Raw genomic sequence first — 26,168 nt, forward strand, 5'->3', positions numbered from 1 at the left:
TTCCATGCTCTGCTTCCAGTCACTTTCCCTTTAGCATCACCATGCCAAATTTTCTCTGAACATACTCCAGGCTTTTTCCTTACATTGAAAAAGAAAAATAAATAAAACTTTCATTTAGACTTTAGTGTTTAGAACAATGTAAAAGATCAGACAAAACTGTAGAGTAGTACGTAGTTATTGTATATCTCTCGTTCCCAAACATGTATTGTCAATTATAGTGTCCCTTCACAAGAGTGGAACATTCATTACCATTGTTGAATGTTCAGTGATATTTCAAACAATCGAACTACAAAATTTACATTCAAGCACTTGGTTCAGTGTGATGTATGGATGCTGACAATATATAGGATATATATATGTACATATATATATATTTATGCACACCGAAAATATCCATTATAGTATTATCTCCAGCATTTTCGCTTGTTCCACCCAATCTTTCTGTTCTGTTTTCACCCAAATCACTAGTAACCCACTGATCTGCCTACTGTTTCCATAGTTATGCCTTTTACTAAATGTCATAGAGTTGGAATCATATAGCATTTAGCTTTTGACTATTGAGTTCTTTCACTTATTCATATGCAAATAGGTTCCTGGTATTTTGATGACTGTTGAAGTATTGAGTAATATTTTATTGTACAAATGAAGAATGATTAATTAATTCTTTACCAACTAATTTTGTTTGAAGGTATTTCTAAATTTAGGCATTTCAATAATTTTGGGTAAAAATCAAGGCAAGAGATATTTGGATCACAACGTAACAGAATTATTTTATTGCAAAATTCCCTGCCTGATCCAGAGTGATAACACAACTGATAGGACTCATTGTGAAATAAATACTTTTTTGAGTATAATTCCTGCCATCCAATACAATACCCCACATCAGTTAGGAGTTGATCCTGAATACTGAACCTGGAGTAATCCCTAAACTTTGCCAGGTATGGACCAAAGTAAACAAAGTTACAAAAACAACCCTTCCAGGATTATATTTAGTGTTGCAAACAAACATATATTGGCCATTCTAGTCTGTGTGCGGAAGTGTCATTGTTATACATGTCTGGATAGATAATATTGGGGAGAAAGGCATGTTGTCCACCTCAGCTGACCTGCGTTCAATCCCTAGCATCTTCTCTGGTTCTCTGAGAAATATCAAAAGTGGTCCCTGAGTAAAATCTCTAGGCACCTAGAGATATGACTCAAAAGCAAATAAGAGGTTCTTTTGTTTTATTTCACTTTTTTCCCGCCAGAGGATAGAGCAAATGCAGTCTCCCACTATCCCAAATTATGTAGTTAAATTTTCCAGATTTGTGGAAAAATCACAGGGGTCAGCACATCTGGAGTGCAATCAATGAGCCTCACCCTAGGGAAACAACCTTCATGATCATGGTATGTTTCTGCCAATTAAGTATATATTACACATTTTTATTACATATTATGCAGAGTATTCTACATATATATTATTTGTCTTCTACCAATTTTATGTTTAAGTATTTATCCCACTTTTAAAATGCAAGTGTTTTATATTGATTCTGCTTTACTCACTACACAGTTTTGCTTCACCCTTAAATTATGTTGATTCTGCCCCCCCCAGAATAGTGATGTCTGAGCCAATGACTCAAATGAAAACTAAGAAAAAAGTGCTGAATATTAATATTTGCTAAATTTTAAAATGTAATTACATAAAGCAAGTAGACATACTTAAACATTTATAAAATCAACATATGTAAGTGCTCCCTTTTTTAAATTTGTTTTTGAGCCACACCCAGTATGCTCAGGGCTTAATTCTGGCTCTATATTCAGGATGCATTCTGGGCAGGTTCAAGGGATGGAATGGGATCCAGTATAAAACATAGGTCAACTCTCAGGCCTAGAAAGATAAGCTAAGAAAGTCAAGCAACTTCCTCACTGTACTATTATTCTGACTCTAAATCCTACTTTTTACTTTATTTTATGCATTTAAATTAAAAGAATTGCCTGAGTCTGCAATCAAGCAAAATAACTTCAATTGCCATTATATGATTCATACCATAATGTGGAAATATGAAGGAAAAAACCTAGAATACATGAAATAATATTTTATACCTTCATGAAAATTTACTTTTCTATATATGTATAATATAGAAATAAACTTCTGGAACAAGAAAAAAATAGAGTAACATAAAAGCCACTTACTTGGGAGAGGGACCCAGACTAGAAGATGCTCAGGAGTTAGTCCTGGCTCTACTCAGAAATAACTCCTGGTGGGCTGGGAACCAGATGATAGAGTATTGAAACCACTTATTTAACCTAAGTCTTCCTCTTGCAATGCATGTGTCCTACACACTGTATTATCTCTCCAGCCCCATAAAAGTCACTTTTGTTGTGAGCTGTTGAAATCAGTTTTATTCCTGTAACAATATATCATTTGTGATTCCCTCCATGATTATCTCTAAGAACAAAGCAAGAAGCAAGCCCTGTTGAGTATAGCTTCCACACTAAAAATAAATAAACATTTTATTAAATTATCTTAGTGTCTTGTTACAGAATCTTGCTACATTCTCTAGCAATCACACTCTGATTTTTGTTGTTTTGTAATAAATTATTTTTACCGTAATTTTTCTTAAATTTAGTTAATGAATTAGTTTATTTATTGGGACCTCTCAAGTTGTGATACGGGTATGTGGGAGCTAATCCTGAAAACAGAACACCCAGCTCTTTCATGTGAGTAGACAGCTCAATATTGCGCCCTAATGAATGAAACTTGATAGGTTCAGGAGCTCCTTAGAGTAATCAGAGCCACCCCAGTGGGACCAGTCAGGGACCAGTCAAGCCACATCTGCAGCGCACCAGGGGATTAAATATACCAGGGAATAAAGTGGAGACACCCTCGCAAAAGAAACACACTTCAACGTTTTTGAACTTTTCCTCCAACCTAGAATTTTAATATTTTGGTTTAAAATCAAATCTGGCTGTGCTTAGAGTCCTTTACTTTGTGCCCAAGGATCAGTTCTGGAGGTTTTCAAGGAAACATGGCCAGAACAAAGCTCAATAGCAAGCAAGAACAATAATTGTTATAATTTTCTTTTTCTTTGAACCCAAAAGATATTTTCTTAATTTTAATATCTATAAATAAATAATAAACATTTTAAAGAAACCATTGTCTATTTTTTGAAAAATGAAGTTATCTTAATTATTTATGAAGTAGAGATTACAATTATCTGATTATGTTAGTAAAATAGTAAATAAAATAAATGCATTGTATTGAATGAAGATTCATTGGCAAAGGAAAAAATTAACATGGAATACCTTTCTTTAGATCTCGATAGTGCTTGTTCCTGATGTGTGGACAACCTTGTACCATCCTCAGCACCCTGAGTATTGTCACATTCAGGTGTGACCCCTGAGTGCATCACCTGGAGTAATCCCTGAGCATCATCGTATGTTATGTATATTATAAAAAGTAATTATAAACAATTATATCCAGAGTAAACAGATCCTTAATTCAGTGTGTAATGTAGACTCCTAGATAGCCACAGGTTTAGTATATGGAGTTATTCATTCTTTCAACATCACGCAAAGCTCAAAGTTGGATGATGCTTCTCAAAGGCACAGCTCTCTATCATTGTGTTGAGAAAATTCTTTAATAAGTATTACAAAATTAATTTTAGAATTCTCTTTGTAACTCATAATGGAAACCCTGCTCTAAAGAAGTATGAAGGTAGAAAAAGAAAGGGATATTGCTAAAGTCATAGTACACATCCAAGTAATAGAAAACATTTATATATCACATTTTAGAACTCTATAGTTTTATAATGATAGTAAAAAATCTAATACAAATTAGATTGGTATTTTAAGAGAAAAAAGTTAGGAAAAGGAGTAATAGCATTGTTATTTCGACCATTTTCTCTGCCAAAAATTACAACAAAAATTTTCTAATACACATTAGTGTGATGAACATTTCACCATATTTAGTTTTTGGAGAAATTGTAGCTGTGTAATGTCTATTAAATAGATAAGTAATATTAACTATAATATCTATAAGTAGGTAAGTTGTAACTGTGTTATGTCTATTTCCTTAAATTTTTTGATATAATTATTATAAAAATATTATTTCTAAGTAATGAGGTGACATATTTTTTATTAACACTTTTCATCAAATTATTACACTTAAGCATTTTATTAAAATGAAGATATATACTAGCAAAATAAAATTTAATAGAAACACCTAATACAAAAATTAAGTGACTCTAAGGGCATATTATTCAGACCATCATTTGGATTTCTATTCTTATAAAGAACAATTATTAACATTATATACTAAATCAAAGTGATTTTGTTCTTTATTATTATTATTCAATTAATTTCCTTAATTAAGAATTCATGAATAAGAGTAAAAGAAATTAAAAACAAGTCAAACTTTGGGAGTAAGAATCTTAGATATAAAAAAACAATGATTACATGAGGATAAAAATACACATCATTTTTCTACCTGAGAGTCATGCAATTAATACACAAAATAACAATAAAAATAGGGAAAGGACATAAGAATTAATTTTAACAAAACACATCAGTGGCAAAAGAGAAAAATAATGTAAGAATAGAGATATATGAGGCCAGAGCGATAGCACAATGGTAGGGCGTTTGTCTTGCATGCGTCCAACCCCGTACTGACCCAGGTTCGATTCCCGGCATCCCATATTGTCCCCTATGCCGGCCAGCAGCGATTTCTAAAGTGCAGTGCCAGGAGTAATCCCTGAGCGCCACCGCTGCCACTGCCGAGTGTGACCCCCCCAAAAAAAACCCACAATGAATAGAGATATACATGTATAGGCTTTCTAAATTAGGTTAATGTATATAAATATATTTATATATAAATATATATTTTATATTGCAAGAAGTTTATAAACTCAGCATACCTAGCATTTATATAAGTATAACTAAATTCCAATTGAATTCCACTTAAAGCTTGCCATAACTTTAAAAAAATGTATGAAATAAATAAATGTATATCAAAAGATCTAAAGTATCCTTGATAATACTCATGAATTCCATATGAACCAAGGATCCCAGAATAGACAGATTTTCTTACAACCAACAGAAAATATTAGATGGTGACTAGATCACAAATAGTTCATTGAATACTGATTCATTTTTATCTATTTAATAAATATGTTCTTTTCTGACAGAGAGGCATGATTTATGTCATCTGAAGACAGCTTCTTTATCATACCTCTATGCGTTCACAGTCTTTGGTGAAAGAAATAGAATAAGCAATAAATAAAATTGAAGGGCTGTAGATCTCAAAATCTCTCTGAGATCCAAACAAACCCAGTTCTACACTGTGTGACCTGGAAAGCAGAGTTTAAAATCACCAAAGAGTTGATAATTAGCACAGAACAGCAGGGAGCAACAAATTTCTCATGCTAAAGGTAAACTGTGTTGCTAATTTCAGAACAAAGCAATAGAAAACATTTGGCTTTTCTTGAATATCATCTCCCAAGCTAAATGTTAAGAATACTCATTTCCTGGTAATGAATGAAATGGGAGAGATAGGTGTCTTGTGGGATTGTGGTGTGTGAGTACAAGATTAGAAACCATGCTTAATTTTTCATTTTTATTTTATTATTGTGTTGTACTTAAGCTACTGTGGTCCACAGGAAGAAAAATGTTTACAATCTTTTCAAAAGTTGGAGTAAAAATAGCTGTTTTAAACTAAATAGCTTAATTATTTAGCATAATTCTAAAATTCATTAAAATGTATGCTCTGAAAAGATAAATAAGAGAGCATTCATATCTTCAATGTACTTTATGTTATATTAATTAGGGGTGGAAAGGTACTCAATATAAATTTATTTTAAACTTACTGCACAGTGCTCATTTCTTAAAAAGAATTATGTGCATATTAAAAACTGACCGTAAATAATTTCAGATGATAATGCTTCACTATGCCATTTTTAAAATAGCTGGATTACAGTAATAAAGAATTAACTCATTGTTAAGCAGAAAAAATCTTTTTCAGCAAGTATGGGAAAGCTTTAGATATAATCATTCATACTTTATTGGAGATGTTCACCAAAGTATTTTTTCCACAAAGCATCAAGCTGTCATTATAAGCATTATGAATTTTTTAGTATAGTAATACATTTCCTTCTGCTTAAAATATCTCTGAAGGTTGGAAAAAAATCATAAAATTATTCATTTCTTATCTTCTCATTTTCTATATAATTTCATGAGTTCAGAAAAAAAGTTACCTCACCAACAGCGCATGAAAATTGGTATCTTAAAAGTGTCCCTGGTTCTAAAAGCAGATTTTAATTTTAAATTCCATCCACTGAAATTAGAAGTGAAAAAAATAGGCTTAATAATACGCAGGTACAGAAACTGAAACTGTTTCAGAAGCTATTCATATTATAGTTACATAATTGCAAAGCAATTAAAATACATTAATCATAATTCTAAATATTTTGAATTCAAATAGCAATAGCACACATTTGGAAAAAGTGATTGCAATGTAAAGTATCCTGACGTTCAAGTTAGAGATAGAATAGTGTTTAGGCATTTGCATGTAGTCAATGCTATTCAACCCCTGGTGCCCAAAGCAGTTTCAGGAGTGAGCCCTGAGAAAAGAGCCAGGATGTAGTCATGTAGCCTTCAGAATAGCCAGGTGTGACCTCAAAACTACTACTTCTACTACTCCTACTCCTACTCCTACTACTTACTACGACTACTGATGATGATGAAGTATTATAACTACTAAAACCCATACCTAAGAAAATAATATATATTTCAAGTAACATGTTTCCTTACATATTAATGGATCAAAAATGTCAAGTTTTCATTATTATAGTTATAAAAAAGTAGAGGCATTGATAACTAATAACCTTCATATTTCTAACCATCAAAGTAATTTGATATAGACAAGTATATGTAAAATGATAATATAGACTAAAATCAGTCGAATGTTTGAATCAAAGTAGTAAAAATGGGAAATGATAATAAAATATCATTATCTAATTTAATTGATAATAATCAAATAGTCTAGATTCACAACTAAGCCTCCAAAAGAACATGATGGCCACTGACTCTTTCCAGGTAGTCAGAACCAGTGTTTTGTTCATGCTTCCATATTCAAGAAAGATGAAAAACACCATCAAAGCTTTGGATGATATTCTTAAGAGAATACTGTTATGTCCACTATATTTCCATGAATAATAACAATCAAATTATTTAATAATAATTTAATAATATTATTATAAATATTTAATAAAATATTTATATCTAAGTTCATTAAAAACCATTGAGAAAATTAAACTATACTAATAGTATACACACTTTAAATATAAAACCAAACATCATAAAAACAGGTTTGCCATTAAATCTTCCCTTATAGTCTGGTCCCATGAATGACAATGCTGGGGTCTTCCTTGAGTGGAGCAGGCTGATTCACTTTATGCCTGAGGCCCAGTAGCCTGAAGTCACACTTCAGATATCCCTATAAAAATGTCCACAGTTAACTAAACTTAAAATATAAAATGAGCAACTAAATCTTCCCAGTAGGAAGTCTATAGGCTGAAAACTCTAGGGTATTCTGGGAATGGGTTCAAGTCTAGTCTTCCCACAGCTCCTCCCCCAACATCAGGAAACCATCTTCCCTGCAAAAAATAGTCCTGCTTCCCAACAAAGCTCCAATAGAACATGATGGTTGTTACCATTTCCCAGGTAGTCAGGTCCAGGTTAACAACTCTGAGGCCTTCCCAGAATAGGGACAAGCAGATTAACTTTTTCTCTCTGAACCCAGCAACTCATAGCCACCCTGGATATTCACCTAGAGAAGCAACCTGACTTCACAACAGAAGTTTATAAAAAAAAAATACCAAACTACCAAATTGTTCTAGATATGTAGATCCTGTACCACACAGCAAAGTGACATTCCAGCAGTTTATAGTAGAGTCAGCCTAGCAGGATTACAACAAGTCTTATGGGGAAATTACAACGACCACTAAGCTCAGTGAGTCTAAACAGTAACAGAGAAGGCTCAACTAGCATCAAACACAATTCTTAGCTACTTTAGTAATACTAATTACTGAACAATTATTAAAAATTGATTCTAATTAATTCAAATTGAAATATCCATTTGCTTTTGTGTTGTAAGAAACAGTATGAAGTAAATTTGCTTTTACCTGCAAGGGTTTTTTTTAAGGTGGTAGGCAGAAAAGGGGATATTGGTGAAAGGAAGGCTTCACTGGCGATAGGATTGGTGTTGAAACATTTAATGCCTAAAACAACTTTATTATGAATAACTTAGTAAATCACCTTTATAATTTAAAAAACTGAAAAACTTCAGTTCAAATAGAGAAAATACAAAATAAGAAATCTCAGACAAAATAAGATGAGAGAAAATATTCTAAAATAACTTGAAACACTTATTTATTTTGTACTATATGCAGTTTTACACAGAGCAAAAGAGACACAACCAGAAGTATTCAAAAAATTAAATACATGAACCAGAGCAGTAGCCAATGGGTAGGTAGGGTGTTTGCCTTGCAACATGGTCTACCCCAGTTTGAATCTAGCTTTCCATATTGTCCCTTGAGCAATTTCTAAGCACAGAGAAAGTAACCTTGAGCATGTTAGGTGTATGTCAAAAACCTAAATAAATAAATAAATGCAAAATTTGAATAGAATTCTTTAATGGAATATACCATATTTTCTGGCTTATAAGATGACTTTAGAACCCATGTAAAACTTCTTAAAAGTCAAGGGTAATCTTATACGATGGTAAATGGCATGCTGAAACTTACTCCAACTTCAGGGACAAATGATCTGCCCCCCTCTTCCTCTGCATCCCATCCAGCTGCCAGGCATCATCACTCAGTCCTCTGCTTGTCATGCTTAATCTTTCAGGGCACACAAAAGAGCTGAGTTACCAAGCACTGCATCCCATTTAGCTGCCGGTTTCATCGCTGGTATGTGGCTTTCTGGTGCTCAGTCCTCTGCTTGTCCTGATTCATCTTTCAGGGCACACAGAGGAGCTGAGTTTTGCATCTCATCCAGCCACCTAGTATGTGGCTTTCTGTGGTCAGTCCTCTGTTCAGCTTTTATGGGACAAAGAGGAAGTATTCTGTCTCCCTCTAGCTGTCCTATAATCACTGTGCCCCAGGCAGCTGTTCTTGGCGGAGCCCCCTTTCCCTACTCTCAATGTAGATCACAATTTAAAAAAATCACACTCACTACAAATGACAAATGTAAAATGATAGTTGGAACTTCAAAGTCTAACTTTATTAAACATATACTGTTAAACTTTGAGGGTTCTACTTTCTCTCTCTCTCTCTCTCTCTCTCTCTCTCCTTTTTTTTTTTTTTTGGTTTTTGGGTCACACTCGCCAGCGCTCAGGGGTTAATTCTGGCTCTATGCTCAGAAATCTCCCCTGACAAGCACGGGGGACCATATGGGATGCCGGGATTCGAACCTCCATCCTTCTGCATGCAAGGAAAATGCCCTACTTCCATGATATCTCTCTGGCCCCTCTTTTACTTTTTTAATTTCCATTTGGTGTGAGTTAAAATAGAGGTAGTCCTATATGACAAATATAGCCCAAACCCTATATTTTAACAGGAAAAATAGGGGATCATCTTATATGGCAGAAACTACAGTAGTTATTTTGATTAAATTAATAGTTGCTAAAATATAGAGAATCAAAATAATTTCATTTTCGGCAAGAAGTGGAATAATATATTAATTTGAACTATTGCTTACCAAAATTGTCTCTTTATAACACAGATTATATAGTGTCCAATTTTTTAAACACATTTAAATTACTGGATAAAGAAGGTTCCTTTTTCTTTATATATGTACTACCAACTCAAGCACAGGGTCTTTATTTTTTCTTTAATTTCAATGAACATAATTATTATGTATTAATATTTCTAGAAAATTCTTTAATGTATTATCAGCATTAACTATTTAACTATGTGTATTTAGTAGTTGATCTTAAATACACTGGTATACTAGAAAAACAAGTTTAAAATAAAACACAAACATTGGTCAAGATAAGAAAGTATCATGATAACCAAAGAGAAAAATTTTTTATACTTAAACTTTAGGAAGTTTGATAAATTGTAGCATATAAAATAATTCATATATATTAAATTAGAATATTTCATTGATTGAGATAAAATATTGAATTATACTTTTAGCAACTATTTATATCAATTAATTAAATAACTTCTATTTACAATTAGGGATCAGATTAGGGAAAGCATTTTCTTTGATTTTTAATAGTGCTTTTCAATACAATTTCATAAGTATTATGCTATATTATATTTGAATATTTATCCAAGCTGAGTACTAATAACTCCAATAGAATTGTTAATATGCTGTAGTGCTTAGAGATTTTTAAATAAATAAAGTAGATACATTTACCAGCTACTTCCAACTGTTTTTTATTCTTGAAATGGAGCATCTGGCTATCTTAATTGCTAAGTTACCACAGAAACACCTTTCTTTATAAGACAAAATGTATGTTGATTTTTTAGACAAAAATTGTATTGCCAAAAACATGTATCATCTTGGAACTAATGTTTAATTTAATAATGGGTACAGGTAATTAAAAAATAAAAATTACAAATTTTGTCATTGTCAAAGTTAATTTCCTAAACCTTTCAGCTACTTGATAATAATTATATTTAATATGACAAAAAAACAGCAAGAAAATAAAATTTATATGTAAGCTTCATGTTTATATAGCTATTTAAAGAAAAATAAAAACTTACACAAATGTAAAACAAAATAATAGTAATTTTAAATACAAAACATAAACAAGTAAAATTCCATTCTGGATAAACAATAAAGTGATTCTTTCCTTGATATTTATTGACTACTCTAATTACAACTGTTACCACAAACTTAGTTACCGGTACTTAATGGAGCCCTATTGTTACCAGATTTTTTAAAAAGGAGAAGAAAGAAAGAAAGAAAAGAAAGAAAGAAAGAAAGAAAGAAAGAAAGAAAGAAAGAAAGAAAGAAAGAAAGAAAGAAAGAAAGAAAGAAAGAAAGAAAGAAAGAAAGAAAGAAAGAAAGAAAGAAAGAAAGAAAGAAGAAAGAAAGAAAGAGAGAGAAAGAGAGAAAGAGAGAAAGAGAGAAAGAGAAGAAAGAGAAGAAAGAGAAGAAAGAAAGAAAGAAAGAAGAAAGAAAGAAAGAAGAAAGAAAGAAAGAAAGAAAGAAAGAAAGAAAGAAAGAAAGAAAGAAAGAAAGAAAGAAAGAAAGAAAGAAAGAAAGAGAGAAAGAGAGAAAGAGAGAAAGAGAGAAAGAGAGAAAGAGAGAAAGAAAGAAAGAAAGAAAGAAAGAAAAGAAAAGAAAAGAAAAGAAGAAAGAAAGAAAGAAAGAAAGAAAGAAAGAAAGAAAGAAAGAAAGAAAGAAAGAAAGAAAAGAAAGAAAAAATAAAGAAAGAATATAAGAGAAAAAGAGAGGAGGAAGGAGAAAAGGAGGGGGAGGGAGGCAAAGAAAAGCAAGAAAGACAAAGAAAAGGGGAAAGTGAAGGGTGGGATAGAGAGTGGAAGGGGGAGGGTATTTTCCCACAACTTTAAGCCACACAATGCAGGAGTTTATAATGAAAGTGGTCTTAGTCTTACTTCACATTTTAATGTGTTGTGTTCCTCTCAGAGAAACTGGAAAAACATCCGTTATCTCATTTTTCCTGATTCCAGAAGAAATAGGCTACTGCTTCACTTGTCTCAGTTTTCAATGACATCTGTGTATTGTCTTGAATTCTCTTGCTCTCTGATCTCTTCTTTCATCCTTCTTCTTCCCTCTGATAAGAGGTCTTATTCTCAGGCCACTTATTTTCCTTATTTCTTAATGAGTGCATTAATGTGGCACACTCAAATATACTGGACTAATCTCTTCACTTTGCCTAAGTATCAGACTTCTCACATATAAAGTTAATAGGTTCCAAGAATTAATATGTGTCCATCTGGGTAGTTGGAAGAGGTTTTATACTTTCTGCCACATACACTCTATTGGATTTTTAACAGCTAATATTTTTCAGTTGTAAACAAATTTGGCTATGAATAATACTCATTTAAAAACATTAAAATGCATGACAAATTAAGGCAAAAACAATAATTGGAGCTAATTGAAAAGCACTGCTTTATTACTAAATATCATAATTCTGAAGGCAAGTTATTTTTATCTATCAAAAAATTAAAATAGAAAAATGGGGCATAAGTTTTATATCTTAAATATGTGTTCATTTTAAATATGTAACATTTCAGTCACTATTTGTTCACATCATAATTTAAAACCTTCAAACTATATAACAGAAGTGAAGTCACAAACATACCATCAATATTTAAAAAATTAAGGAAATCAATCTTAACCACTAGAAATTAAATTCATATTATATTCTGATTATAAAAATATGATAAAATGTCTTGCTTTGGCTAATTTTACTAAACATTGCAAAACTCTATGAATACATTGCTAGGATCTGCCCTACATGGGAATTGAAGGAGTTAATTCCAAACTTTTGCTTTAGAATAAATCCAGCACATAAAAAATAAGCATTCAAGTGTTGTTTCTTTATAGTATATTACTTAAGGTGTTTTTAAAAATTATAAAACAGTACCAATAACGTTTTCTAAATTAGTGACTGCATACTGATATTAGGTTACAAAAATTTTATCAGGTGTTGAGGCATTTTCTTACTCTTAATAAAGAAATGTAGAAACTTATTTTCAGAAGGAAACATAGATTTAAGACTATTCACATCTGTTTATGATGTGAATGACACATCATGTCATTCTTCAAATCATTTTTCAAATTTGCTTTATTTTTTCTTTATCATCTAATAGTTGCCTGTTTCTGGTGAAACATAATAATAGCATGAGCTCCCTATCTAGATATTTTATAATATCTTCATTTTGATAGAGAAAGAAAAGACTAATAATGTTTGGAGTTATTTGCTATATTTAAAACTGACACGTTATTGGGGCCGGGTAGGTGGCGCTGGAGGTAAGGTGTCTCTGCCTTGCAAGTGCTAGCCAAGGAAGGACCTCGGTTCGATCCCCCGGCGTCCCATATGGTCCCCCCAAGCCAGGGGCGATTTCTGAGCACATAGCCAGGAGTAACCCCTGAGCATCAAACGGGTGTGGCCCAAAAACCAAAAAAAAAAAAAAAAAAAACTGACACGTTATTATGTTCTCCTTAAGAAGTAAAGATATTGTTTCCACCTGATTATAAAAGCAAATTTCAGAGGAACAGCAGATGCCAGTACTTTCTAATATTGTAGAGTAAAAAGGAAACACAAACTTAGATAATTCAAACACTTGAAAATAATTATATTCTTTTCTGATGGTCAGATACACAGTGTAGAAGGAAATTGGTCTTAAGCCTTCTTCCTGAAGCACTAAGCCAAAGGTTTTTCTATAGGGAAAAAAAATATCAGCCAGAGGTAAGCTATTTTGAGAAGGGCTATTATAAAGTAAAGCTGAACAGAAGTAAAAAAAAAATGCTCTACTCTTTCTCACAGCAGTTCATGCAATAAAATACCCAATGCTCTGGATTATATGGTCACTGGTCTCTCGCTACTCGCAACAACAAGTAAACAAAATTGGGAATTATCCCTAAGAATACACTAGATATAACCAAATAACTAAATAAAAATAATTACCTTTCTAAAACCCAGCAACTAATATACTTAGCCTACAGAGACACCCATAGGTAGTCAATGTTAAAACAAACATCTGTATATGACTAGAAGGCTTCCACTGACCAGGCCAGAAAAGGTAAATTTTACTTTTCTCTATTTCCTAACCTCTCCCTTATCCTAATCCAATTAAATTGGATCCCATGAGGCTTATAAAGAGGATCTAAAGTGCTCATATTTTTCAGTTAAATATAAGATTGACAGTTAAAATTAAGTGGTACTTAGGGTAATGACTACAACCTACCAAATGTACAATCTGTCAAAGTAGTCATTAAAGTTGGGCAGAAGATAATTTAGCAAAATATACTTGAATACATTTATTCAAAATATAAAACTAAAAGCAATTTCCTCTTTATTGCCTGCTGGAGTATTCTCCTCAAAGTTCCTTAGAAGTACAGAGGCAAAATGTGTAAATATAGAAGCATTTGATAGAGATCTCACTGTTTACCTCATAAAGGCTAATCATTATATTTTTTACTAACCACTTATCAAAGTACCCAGTTCAAGAACCAGTGTGATAATAAATGTTTTATAACCCTGATTATACTATTATTTAATCAGTTTTCAATAGCAACCTGTGAGATTTTGAACCTTTGTATTTTTTTTAGCTTTTAAGTCTGATTTTATTCTTTCACAATGAATTCCTTGGTTTGTATGTTTAAGGTAATATTTTTGCCATAGCCAAAATTTTATACTGACATCCCAAAATTCAAGTTTCTTGACCTAGATTTTCAGAAAATTAAAATCATTGCTAGTGGAATATACAATGATTTTCTTTTCATATTTAAAAAAAACCAGCATTATTTTGGTGTGAAGGGTAGTTTGGGGACTACATACAAAAGAGCTCAGGGCTGACTTCTATCTCTGAGCTCAGGGATCACTCAAAATGGTATTCACACAAACATAAACAGTTGTCTGGCAAGCAACCTATCTGCTATGCTTTCTCTCCAGCCCCAAACATACATTTTATTTCATCAATCAAAAACTATTCATATCTTGAAAGAAAAATGAGAAATATGTAGTTAAATTTTTTAAAAAAAATTGGGGGGGGGGGCATACCTGGCAATGCTCAGGGGTTACTCCTGGCTCTGTGCTCAGAAATATCTCCTAGTAAGCTCAGGGGATGATGAGAATCAAACTGGATCTATCCCAGGTTGGCCACATGCAAGGCAAATGCTTTACTATTGTGCTGTCTCTCCAGTCCCTGTAGTTAAAATTTAAACTTACTAAATATGATCTGCATTTTCCTTAAAAATTTTAGCTCATTGATATTGAAGAAACCACTGTCACTGTAAGTCTTCCTAAGAGGAAGAGGTCACCAGCTAGTGATCAGGAGGAAGCTGAAAACAAGGTTTCCAAGAAAAAGAAACGGAAATTCTCCCTTAAGGAGGAGCCACTCAGCAGCCCTGAAGAAACTGGGTGCAGCATTAAGAGTAATGGCAGTGCCAAGAAAAAGAAAAAGTCACAAAAACAATCTCAGGAAGACTAAAAGGACACTTGGGTGACACCCTGTACCCCCAATAAAGACATTTAAATTCCACCAAAAAAAAAAAAAAGATTTTTAGCTCATGAGTGCTTCTGTTGTTTTGATTTTGATTAGGAACTTTATAAATAAATTTGATTAAATGATAAAGAATCAATATTAAGGATTATCTTTAAGGCTGTTTCACTAGTGGATTTAATACTACATAGTTTATATTATATGTTGTTTTTATGTATTCCTGCTGTTTAACTTGCAGTGTTGATTTGTTTTCACTGGAGAGTATGAATGTTGAACAAGGCACAAATTTCCTTTATGCTTTGCGTAGGTAAATGTTAAAATGTGTTTTCACAAGCTAGAGACACATATTTAAAAAGAACAGAAAGGCTGACAGGTTTATCTGGGGCAGTTGAATGCTTATGATGTATGTATAAGCCATATATTAACACCCAATCCAGAACTAAATAAAACATTTATGATTAAACCAAATTTAAATATGAACATTTGAATAGTTACATAACTATTTTAATATTTTTAGCTACCTGTGAAAACAAAATATTTTTTATTTTATATTTTAATTGAAAATAAAACATTTGTTGCTGTTGTTGCTATTTTAGACAACACAAATCTATCTTCAGAGCTCACTCATGGCTAAAGTTCATGGAGAAATCCTAGTGATGCTCAGTGTCACTGATAAAGTAATATCGGCCACTTCAAGGCTTACCCAAGGTACCATTTCTCTATCTCCCTTAAATAAAACATTTAAAATTTTATTTCATTTATATGTTGCATGCTTAGTGATGAATTTCCAAAGGTCATACCTCTGAGTAATTTTTAAGAGTGTGTTTACTTTTCATTAACTATATATTAGTTTAATATCCTCATTCACATATTCTAGGTATTCTGTAATTTAGTAGTCAAGTTAATAAAAAAAATAGGTCTTCCTGGGGCCGGGAAGGTGGCGCTAGAGGTAAGGTGTCTGCCTTACAAGCGCTAGCCAAGGAACGGACCGCGGTTCGATCCCCCGGCGTCCCATATGGTCCCCCCAAGCCAGGGGCGATTTCTGAGCACATAGCCAGGAGTAACCTCTGAGCGTCAAACGGGTGTGGCCCAAAAAAAATAGGTCTTCCAAATGATGAATACATTATTAGTTGAATGGCTTCAATTATAAATGATATATATGTAGACAAATATTTCATTTATATTTTCTTAGAACTGTCTTTTAGTGTGTTGAACTACATTTAAAAAATTAATTCACATATTTGTTGTTGTTGTTGTTGTTTTGTTTTTTGGCCACTCCAGATGATGCTCAGGGGTTAGTCCTGGCTATGAGTTCAGAAATTGCTCCTGGCTTGGGGGATCATTTGGGATGCCAGGGGATCGAACCGAGGCTAGTGCGGGCAAAGCAGATGCTTTACTGTTTGCACCACCAGTCTGGCCCGAATTCACATATTTTTTTAAAAGAATATTTATTTTATTTCTTAGTTAGAAGCACAAATTACAAAAAAGTATAAAGAATACTTTATAAAGTATAAGTATAAAGAATAGAAGAGACTGCATTCCATAATCTAATGTCAGAACAAACTTTTTTATTATTTTATACAAAAATCCCTAGTAAGCAAATCTTAGAAAAGAGTGGCACCAAAACAGTTTGTAAAAATTGGTAGAGTTGTTTAGTTTGTATTTAACATATGTTTACAATTTTAAAAAGGGAAAATGAAGAAAATAAGACTTCTAACTGTAAAATAGTATATTATTTAACAGTGAGTGACACAGTACAAGTCAATCTCTCAGAAGTCCCACATCGAAATGCAAGAACAATAATCATGGAATATTGTTTATATGTATATGTTAGTAAACATCTGTTAAGAAGAAAAATATTTTAAGGATACAAATTTATAACCACTACCAGTCACTAAGAATTACAAATTAATAGCCATTACCTGTCAATAAGATCTATCATTATTGAAACTGTAGTGCAGAGAAACAGGTAGTTAAAAGTGAGATACTTTTATTTGTTTTTGTTTTTGTTTTTTGGTGGGAGGATGTGGCTTACTAGGCCATATGCAGTGCTGGGAATCAAACCAGAGCCAGGGTCTGCCGGATAAAATGTGAGCATTTGGGGAGTACAGCAGATAGGACATTTGCCTTGTCTGACCCTCAATCCCTGGCACTACATATAGTCACTCAGCACTGCCAGGAGTAATCACAAAGCAAAGAGCCAGGAGTAGGTTCTGAGTACCATTGAGTGTGACTAAAATAAACAAAGACAAACATCTTAACCTGTGCACTATGTGTACAATCTCCCTGTTAAAAAGTGATGTGTGTGTGTGTGTGTGTGTGTGTGTGTGTGTGTGTGTGTGTGTGTGTGATTTTTGGGACACTCACTATATGATGGAACGATTTCTCCTGCTCAGCCATCAGGGATAACTCCTGGTGGTTTGGGGTGCCTATATGTCATACCACTGATCAAGTCTAAGCAGGCTACTTACAATGCTTTAAATATCTCTGAGCAATAAATGTAGACTCTTTATCCCTTTGTCTCTGTCTCTTTTTGTGTCTATATGTGTGTGTCTCAATCACATAGGCAAAAGAACAATGTATTCTTAGAAGCAGAAATGGGGTCCTGGAAATCCATTTTATAGTCATTGTTAAAGCCATTTTTTAAAAACACTCTTAACATATTAATATGTCCTATGATACATGATTTATCTCTATTTTTAATCTATCTGTAAATTATATTTATAAGATATAATACTTTTTTTTTTTTTTGGTTTTTGGGTCATACCCGATGACACTCAGAGGTTATTCCTGGCTCCACGCTCAGAAATTGCTCCTGTCTAGGGGGACCATATGGGACTGATGCTGGGGGAATAGAACTGCAGTCAGTCCTAGGTCAGCCTCATACAAAGTAAACGCACTACCACTGCACCACCACTCGAGCCCCATATAATACATTCTTAAATGCATGTTTTCAGGGATAATATTATTAAATGTGTATACCCAGATTCACATTATATTAGAGCTATAATTAACTAAAGATTATTTTTATTTTAATCATACATATATTGAAATTGTAATTTCAGGCATGTTATATATATTTGCGTACTTTTTTCAAATTTATAACTAGCCATAATTATTTAGTTTATTAAAACTTTCAAGATGCACTTTTGAAAGAGCAGAAAAATCTTCTTAACTATCAAAATATTGGAGATTTTAGTTTGTATATGTAACTAAAGTTTCTATTCTTGAGTGATCAGCTTTCCCAAAACATTTATAGTGGCAATAAAACAATTTGATGCAATGGTCATACTAGTCTGTGCCTTGCCATGGTAAATTGGTCATTTGAATAATATTTTTGTCACAGTATGTCTTTAAATTTTGTTGCAGCTTATTTTTTAATATAATTTTTATTTTGATCATAGTGGTTTACATGTTGTTGACAATAATATTTTAGTTAAATATTTACATAACATCAGGGGGGATTCCCATCACCAAATTGTCCTCCCTACACCTCCGTTTTTGTCCTATCTCCCGTATCCTCTTCCCTCACTCCCAGGGCTGTTAGAATATGTGGTCCCCTATGTACCTATCCTACTACATAGTAGTCTTGCATCTGATTGGTCTAGGTGCCTCCCTAATTTCCCCCTCTAACTGGGAGGCAGGCCTAGCTAGTTCAATTTGCGTGGTTTGGTTTGAAGAAGAGAAAAGTAGTAAACTGGGGTAAAAGTCTAATACTCCGAAAGTGGGCAGAGTCTTTCTAGAGACTCTTATCATCGATTTGAGGGGCGAAGGAGAGAAAAAAAAAGAAACATTCCCTCAGTACAAACAAACAAACAAAAAACAAACAAAAAAAAACAAGAAAAAAAAAAGAAAAAAGTGTCCAATATCCAGCGAGGACTCCAACAATAATAGTAAGCACCACACACGCACAAAAAAAAAAAAAAAAAAAAAAAACCGCCATGGTCTTGAGATAAGAAACATGAAAACATGACATAGCCCATTCAAATGACCCCAATATTTACTGTGCCAGGGCAGGAGGAAAAAAAAACCACAAAACATTGTTTACTTTTTATATATTATTTTTTACCTTCATTTATTATTATTATTATTTTTTTTTTTTTTTTACTTACCTACCTATTTTTGGTCGATTTCTCTGTTTGGGTGTGGTTATTAAAGCTGTTGTCCCCAGATACACCTATTTTTTTTCTCTTCCTTTCTATTCTTTCTTTATGGGCTATGTCATGTTTCTTATCTGCAGCTTATTTTTTATGAAGTTTCTAATACTCATCAGTGCATTATCCTTCATCTTATATGTTAAATTTACTCTCAATTTTATCTCTTTTGAATGAAAGCCTTGTGGGATCCTTTGAAATATTTTCCTTCTATGGAGTGGGGTACTTCTTACATTTACTCATGGTTCACACCCTGCAATGCTCAGGTTTTACTCCTAACTTTCTGCTCAAAGATTACTCGTAAAGGTGTTTGGAAGTTGGAACAACTCCTGTACTGTTACTCAGACACCAGAATTGCTTAAATTTGTCTTTCATTCAGGTCATTGTGTACAGAAATGTAATCAATTTATGAGCATTGACTTTGTATGTAATCCAATTTTTCAAAATTCAATAATTTCTATTTACTTCTAGTGCAGATTTGGTGAGTTTCCATTTGTAAAATCGCCAGCAAATATTGATAGTTTTACTTCTCCTTTCTCAGTTTGGGTTCTATTTTATGTATTTTTCTTGTTTTCTCGCTTGTTGAAGGCAATCAAATTTATATTAAAAATAACAGAAATTGAATATTTTTGTATATGGCATTAATTCTGATTTTAACATAGGGTTGGTCAGGAAAGGCTTTTACTATCTCACGCATGTACAATATTCTATCTTGCTTATTGAGTATATTTATCATAAGTGAATTTTGGACTTGATTAAAATGTTTGGCATTTTAATTTAATTGAATAATTTTTATCTTTTGATGTGACATATTATTTTACTTTACTTGATTTACTTGATTTCAACAAAGAAGCAGCAGCAAAGAAGCAACAGCAGTAGCATCAGCAAAGGGAGCCTGAAGAAGCAGCTGAAAGGGAGACAGAGGCAGAAAGAACCTGAGAAGGAGCAAAGAAGTAGCTGCTTAAAAAAAGGCTTGCATAGAAGCTATGTGAGGAAATGTATATGTTAGGTTAGGACCGTGAAATAAAGCTGACTGGCTCCTGGAACTTCATTTGACTGCTTTGTGATTTTTTCTGCCATCACCATGCAACCTACAGACCTGCCAGTCCATAGTGGCTGCAGAAGCCAGGCCTAGCATAGTATTCTTGATGCCCTATAATGCCCCAGGTAAGGGATTTTTCTTGCACGTTCTGGAACTGGGTTTAACTCTCACTACCCATATTGTCCCCTGAGCCTGCCCTGGTCTGATCACTCTACAGAGAGTCAGCCCTAAGCATCACTAGTGTGTGACCCAGAAATGAAAACCAAGTAAAGGCAAAATTTTCTTTTCCAAGCATTCTCAAATTGCCTATTTTGGTCTTTGACCAGGATGGAGGTCAAAGGGAGATGGCTGAAAGGAATTAAGATGCAGGGTAGCTAAGAATGGCTGAATATTTGAAAGGTTATGAGATAGGCCACACACATGTGGTGAATAGGGCATGAATAAAGTTGATGCTTCCTGATTAAAAAAAAATGTTAACAATCCAAAATACTTTCAGTATCTGTTTTGATATCACATAAAAAATAAATTTATAATATCAAGTTTTATCTTTCTTATAAAGTTCTACCATCATTTTTTTGTTTTGTTTTTGTTTTTTGGGTCACACCCAGCAGCACTCAGGGACCACTCCTGGCTCTACACTCAGAAATTGCCCCCTGAAGGCTCGGGGACCATATAGGATGCCAGGATTTGAACCATTGTCCTTCTGCATGCAAGGCATATGCCTTACCTCCATGCTATCTCTCTGGCCCCTCTACCACCATTTTTTACCATGGATGCCATTCTTTTATTAGATGAGTAGTGTGTATAGTGAGAAGTTTTTTATTTGTGTGTGTAAGTCTTTTGACTTCTGTTAATCTGATACGAATGTATTGTACTTGATTTTCTTAGGCAAAATTATAAACTATAGTTTAAAATAATATTTACATTTTCATTTAAATATGTAAAAGTTATATGTTTCTGCAATGTGGTGTTGTTTTGTTTATGGGGGGCATAACCATAAATGATCTTTGCTTATACTTGGCTCTATGCTAAGGCTGGGTTTAGATGACTATATGTGATTGCAGGGATAGAATCCAAGTCACAAAATGGTAAATCAATCAATATCTGTATAATCTACCAGACTCTTTTAATGTTGACCTTGTAGTCTGCTACTTTGCTGTAGAAGACCATTGTTTCTAGAAGCTTTTATATGCAGTCTTTAGCAGTTAACCCCCAGGGAAATGCAAATAAACAGAATGGGATAAAAATCTGACACAAGTGAGACTGGACACTAGTGAAAAGATCAAAGCAACCACTGTTGGAGTGGATGTGAGAGAAAAAAGATCCTCATTCACTGATGGTGGAAATATCAGTGGGTCAGCTTTATTAGAAAACAATGAGAATAGTTCTTAACAAACTAGAAATTGAACTCCCATATAACATATCAACTCGAATTCAAGGCATAGATAGAACCCCACAAATTTATATAAAAAAGATAATTACACTCCTATGCTCATTGTAGCACTATCTGCATAGTTAATATATGGACACAACCTGTCTAAGAACAGGTGGCTGGAAAAAGAAACTATGGCAACACACAATCAGACATGAATTGGCTTTAAGAAAAGATGAAATCTTTCTAGGTACAGCTAAGAGAATGAATCTGGAGTGTATTATGCTGACTGACCTTAGTCAGAAGAAAAGGGACAAACCTAGAATAACTCTAATATGTGTTATATAAAGAAGATTCTTGTTAGAAAAATAACCCAAATGCCCAAAGCAACAAAAAATCATAACTGATCTTTAGTAAGGAATAAATTATGGGCAAATACAACTAGGATAAACAAGAACATAGTTCAACAAAGATAGATAACTTGGTTGTTGTGAATATGGCTCAAATAATAGAGCACATGTTTAATATGTGCATGGCCCTGGTTTATATGTGCAAAGATCCCTGTTACTGCATAGGCCCCTGAGCATCATTAGGTATGACTAAAGTTTTAAAAAATAATTAATGAGCAAACAGACCAAAATTTCTGTTCACATAGCTTCAAAATAACTTGAGTAACAGTGATATTAAAAAAAAAAGGTTACACTCATCAAATTCAGTTGGAAGGATGAGTTGGGGAGATAGTACAGGGATAGGGTATGTGTTCTTGATTCAAATTTCATGTGCATTCCTCCAAATACCATACTGAGCACAGACCCAGGGGTATGTCTTAAATACTGCCAAAAGTTCTCCTTCTTCCCCCAAAAGAACAAGAACAAAATATAAAAGAGTAGAGAACCAGAGTCTACTAAATGAAAATCATTAATTTGTAGGATATATGAATAAAATTATTATAGTAATAATATCCAAAGACAATAGAGATGAGAGCCAGAAAAACTAGTCCATGGTAAGAATCATACCATAAAGAGAAAGAGCATTCAATTAGGGCAGAGAAGGAACACTGATAGTGGGAAATGATAGCTCTGTACAAGAACTAGGTGCTGAAAGGAGGGCAAGTAATATATACTTATAACCCTTAAGAAAAAAATATCGCCAATTACAGTGTTAGTCCTTTAAAAGAAAAATGGAAAAGATTAAGAGTGGGAAAGAGAAGAAGAAGAAGAAGAAGAAGAAGAAGAAGAAGAAGAAGAAGAAGAAGAAGAAGAAGAAGAAGAAGAAGAAGAAGAAGAAGAAGAAGAAGAAGAAGAAGAAGAAGAAGAAGAAGAAGAAGAAGAAGAAGAAGAAGAAAATTGTCTGCCATAGATGTAGGTGAGGGTGTTATGAGGTCAGATAGCTAAGGGAAGGAGGGAAAGTAGGGACATTGATGGTTGGAAATATGGCTGGGTACTGGAACACTGTTTAACTGAAACTCAATAGGGAACATCTAGGTAATGGCGTATTTTAGGATTATTCAAGTAAAAGAATATTTTTAAAAAGCCTGTGACAAAGGCTATTGAAAAGTCAAAGCATGAAGAACAAAATAATAGGAATAGAAAAAGCAATACTTAAGTAGAGTAACAATAGGATTTAAGGCACATGCTTTGCATTGAGGTTTAATTCCCTTCACCACATGGTATCTAGAGTAGTACTTGATAGAGCTCTGAAAGCCCCAGCACTACCAGGTCAGTCAGGCTAATTCCAGATGTCTCAAGATTTGAGGATTATTGCTTCCCAGTCTCTGAGCAGCAGGTCTGGTTGTTTGTAAATCACGCAAAGGGAGCAAAGATTTCTGACCTATATGGCACCACATAAAACAAGTTTATAGTGTATATTATTTACTTGAACATTACAGCACACCATAAAATTATAAGCTCAAATATAATATTAATCACCAAAATAACTAATCACTGAAAAATAAGTGGAAAAAGAGAAATGTGTTGTTTGGACTCCAGATTTGGCAATGCTCAAGGCTTGTTCAGGGTTTACTACTGTTTCTGTGATAGGGATCACACCTGGTTGGCCTTGGGGCATCAGATACAGTGTTAGAATCTTACCCAAGTCAGCTGAAAAAAGGTTCCCTACCCACTGGACTATCTCTCTGTCCCAACACACAAGGCAGAATTTTATGGAGAATAATTTTTAAAAAATGTATTTTCAGGTCCCAGGTAACTGAATAGGTAGAATAAATTAATTTCATAATAACTTAAACAAAACAATTTTTCAAAGATATCACTGAAAATAGAAATGGAAGTGTTTTACATATGTGCTATAACAACTCTTTTGAACATGACTTTGATGGTCCTAAATAATCTACTGAAAATAATAAATTAAAGTGCTAAGGATTAAAAAGAAAAACATATTTCTGGGCTTTTAGAGATTATGTTTTCTCTTTTTATTTTTAATATCAAGGGAGAGTGTGAAAGCTTCTATTTTCTAAAGAGAAAATTTAAGAATAAAACTTACTGGATAAAGATATGTTTGTTAATTTTCTCACATGAGAAAAATTGAATGAACAATTTCAATTGCATGAGTACATTTGAATCTAATTTGATAATAATCTTTGATATAAGAGAGCTTTAAATATTATTATATTAACATATATATTTTATGTTTCTATAATCTATATTGTATAAATAAAACATAGAAGAGCCAGATTAATGGTACAGCAGGCAGAGTTCTTGCCTTGAATATGTCCAGCCCATGTTTGGTCCCCAGCACCCCTTATGGTTCCCTGAACCCTGTGAGCTCACTATTGACTGCACTGGAGACTCTAAAGCTTTTACATTTTTTTTCTCCTGAATGTTTCTGTAATGACACTTCCTGGAAGAAAGATCAAAGAGGCTTATTCAATAAAGATCCTTCAATTACATCCTGAATTATTTTTTAAATTACACTATTGTATAATCATTTTAGGAATGAGTTTTAGCACATAGGATTTCTGTGAAAAAAAAAGTACAGAAGAGGATTTAATAAGTACTTTATTTATAAAGTAATAAAGTATAATTAATAATTACATTTAAATATAATCTGTCAAGTTTTTACAAAACAGTATTCTAGAATATTGTATTTTTCAAATTTTATTGTTGGAAGTATTGCCTGGTAAAAGGAAATATATTTAATATATCTCTTCTCTTCTTATCAGTGTGATCTTTCTTTTTTTTTTTTTTTTTGTTTTTTGGGTCACACCCAGCCAGCGATCCTGGCTCTATGCTCAGAAATCGCTCCTGGTAAGCTCAGGGGACCACATGGGATGCCGGGATTCAATCCACAGTCCTTCTGCATGCAAGGCAAATGGCTTACCTCCATGCCATCTCTCCGGCCCCCAGTGTGATCTTTTTATTTGGGCACTCCTGAGCTGAAAATTTAGATTTGAAAGACAGAACTGTTCTGATAACGCCATGTTTGACTTTTTACTATAATCAATGAAACCTTCTGGGTTTAATGATGAGGAGCTATTGGAGAACATTGCTGATACAGATAAATTTATCATATCATACCCTATGTAATATAATACTAAAGTGTAATATGCAGCAGCAGTTTGCTTGCCATCTATCTATTTTAATTCACCAGTGATTTTTCCAACTTATAATGCAGCATTATTTATCATTAATTTAGTCTGCTGCTATGCTTCCTAGATATAAATGTCAATAATAAGTGGGAACCAATTCAAAATTATTAGCAATATTTTTTCAAGAATGATAATTAAAGGAAATACAACAAAGTTATTCTTATATTTAAAGAAGAGGAAACAGTGTTCTCTCAAGAAGAAAAACTACTCTAATTGTCTAGGTGTTAGAAACCTACATATGTTAGCCAAGGAAGAACCGCGGTTTGATCCCCCGGCGTCCCATATGGTCCCCCCATGCCAGGAGCAATTTCTGAGCACTTAGCCAGGAGTAATCCCTGAGCATCAAAAAGGTGTAGCCCGAAAAAAAAAATAAAAAAATAAAAAAACCTACATATGGTAGTTTCATTTTTCACTTATAACCTGAAAACTAGCTTCTGAATAATTTAAAAATATATGAAAGTGTGTTTCTTTCCCAGATTGTAAGGGATACAAATTGGCACATGAGTTGTAGTTTGCAGTCATTGTGGCGCTCTAAAAAAAACGCACTTAGTGTATCTTTCAAATGCAGACATTAAACTGTGTATATTTTTTATAGAGACACTGGAATATAGGTAGTTAAGATTATACTTGCACCAAAGTGAGATGAAAAACCTTTACAGAAAGCCAAAAGCATTGTATTTGCTACTAAACTATTGGCTTGCAAACCTTTAGAATATTTAAAAATTATAGCAAAATTTATATAACAAAAATTCACTATATTTTTAAGTGAATGAAATCAATGACAGAACACTAATATGGTTTTAACTTATTC

The 26,168-nt window shown here is 33.1% G+C and overlaps 1 protein-coding gene and 1 non-coding gene across 2 annotated transcripts in view; both read right to left on the bottom strand.

The window, feature by feature from the left end:
* Positions 1-26,168, bottom strand: part of ZNF804A (zinc finger protein 804A) — a 245,375-nt gene that overhangs the window by 187,373 nt on the left and 31,834 nt on the right. The gene's annotated exons all lie outside the window — the stretch shown is intronic.
* On the bottom strand, positions 1,247-1,409 carry LOC126010308 (U1 spliceosomal RNA). Its single transcript, XR_007496390.1, has one exon. It is a non-coding gene; the product is annotated as a U1 spliceosomal RNA (small nuclear RNA).

The sequence above is a fragment of the Suncus etruscus genome, chromosome 5, assembly GCF_024139225.1.
Source record: "Suncus etruscus isolate mSunEtr1 chromosome 5, mSunEtr1.pri.cur, whole genome shotgun sequence".
NCBI classification, from domain to species: domain Eukaryota; kingdom Metazoa; phylum Chordata; class Mammalia; order Eulipotyphla; family Soricidae; genus Suncus; species Suncus etruscus.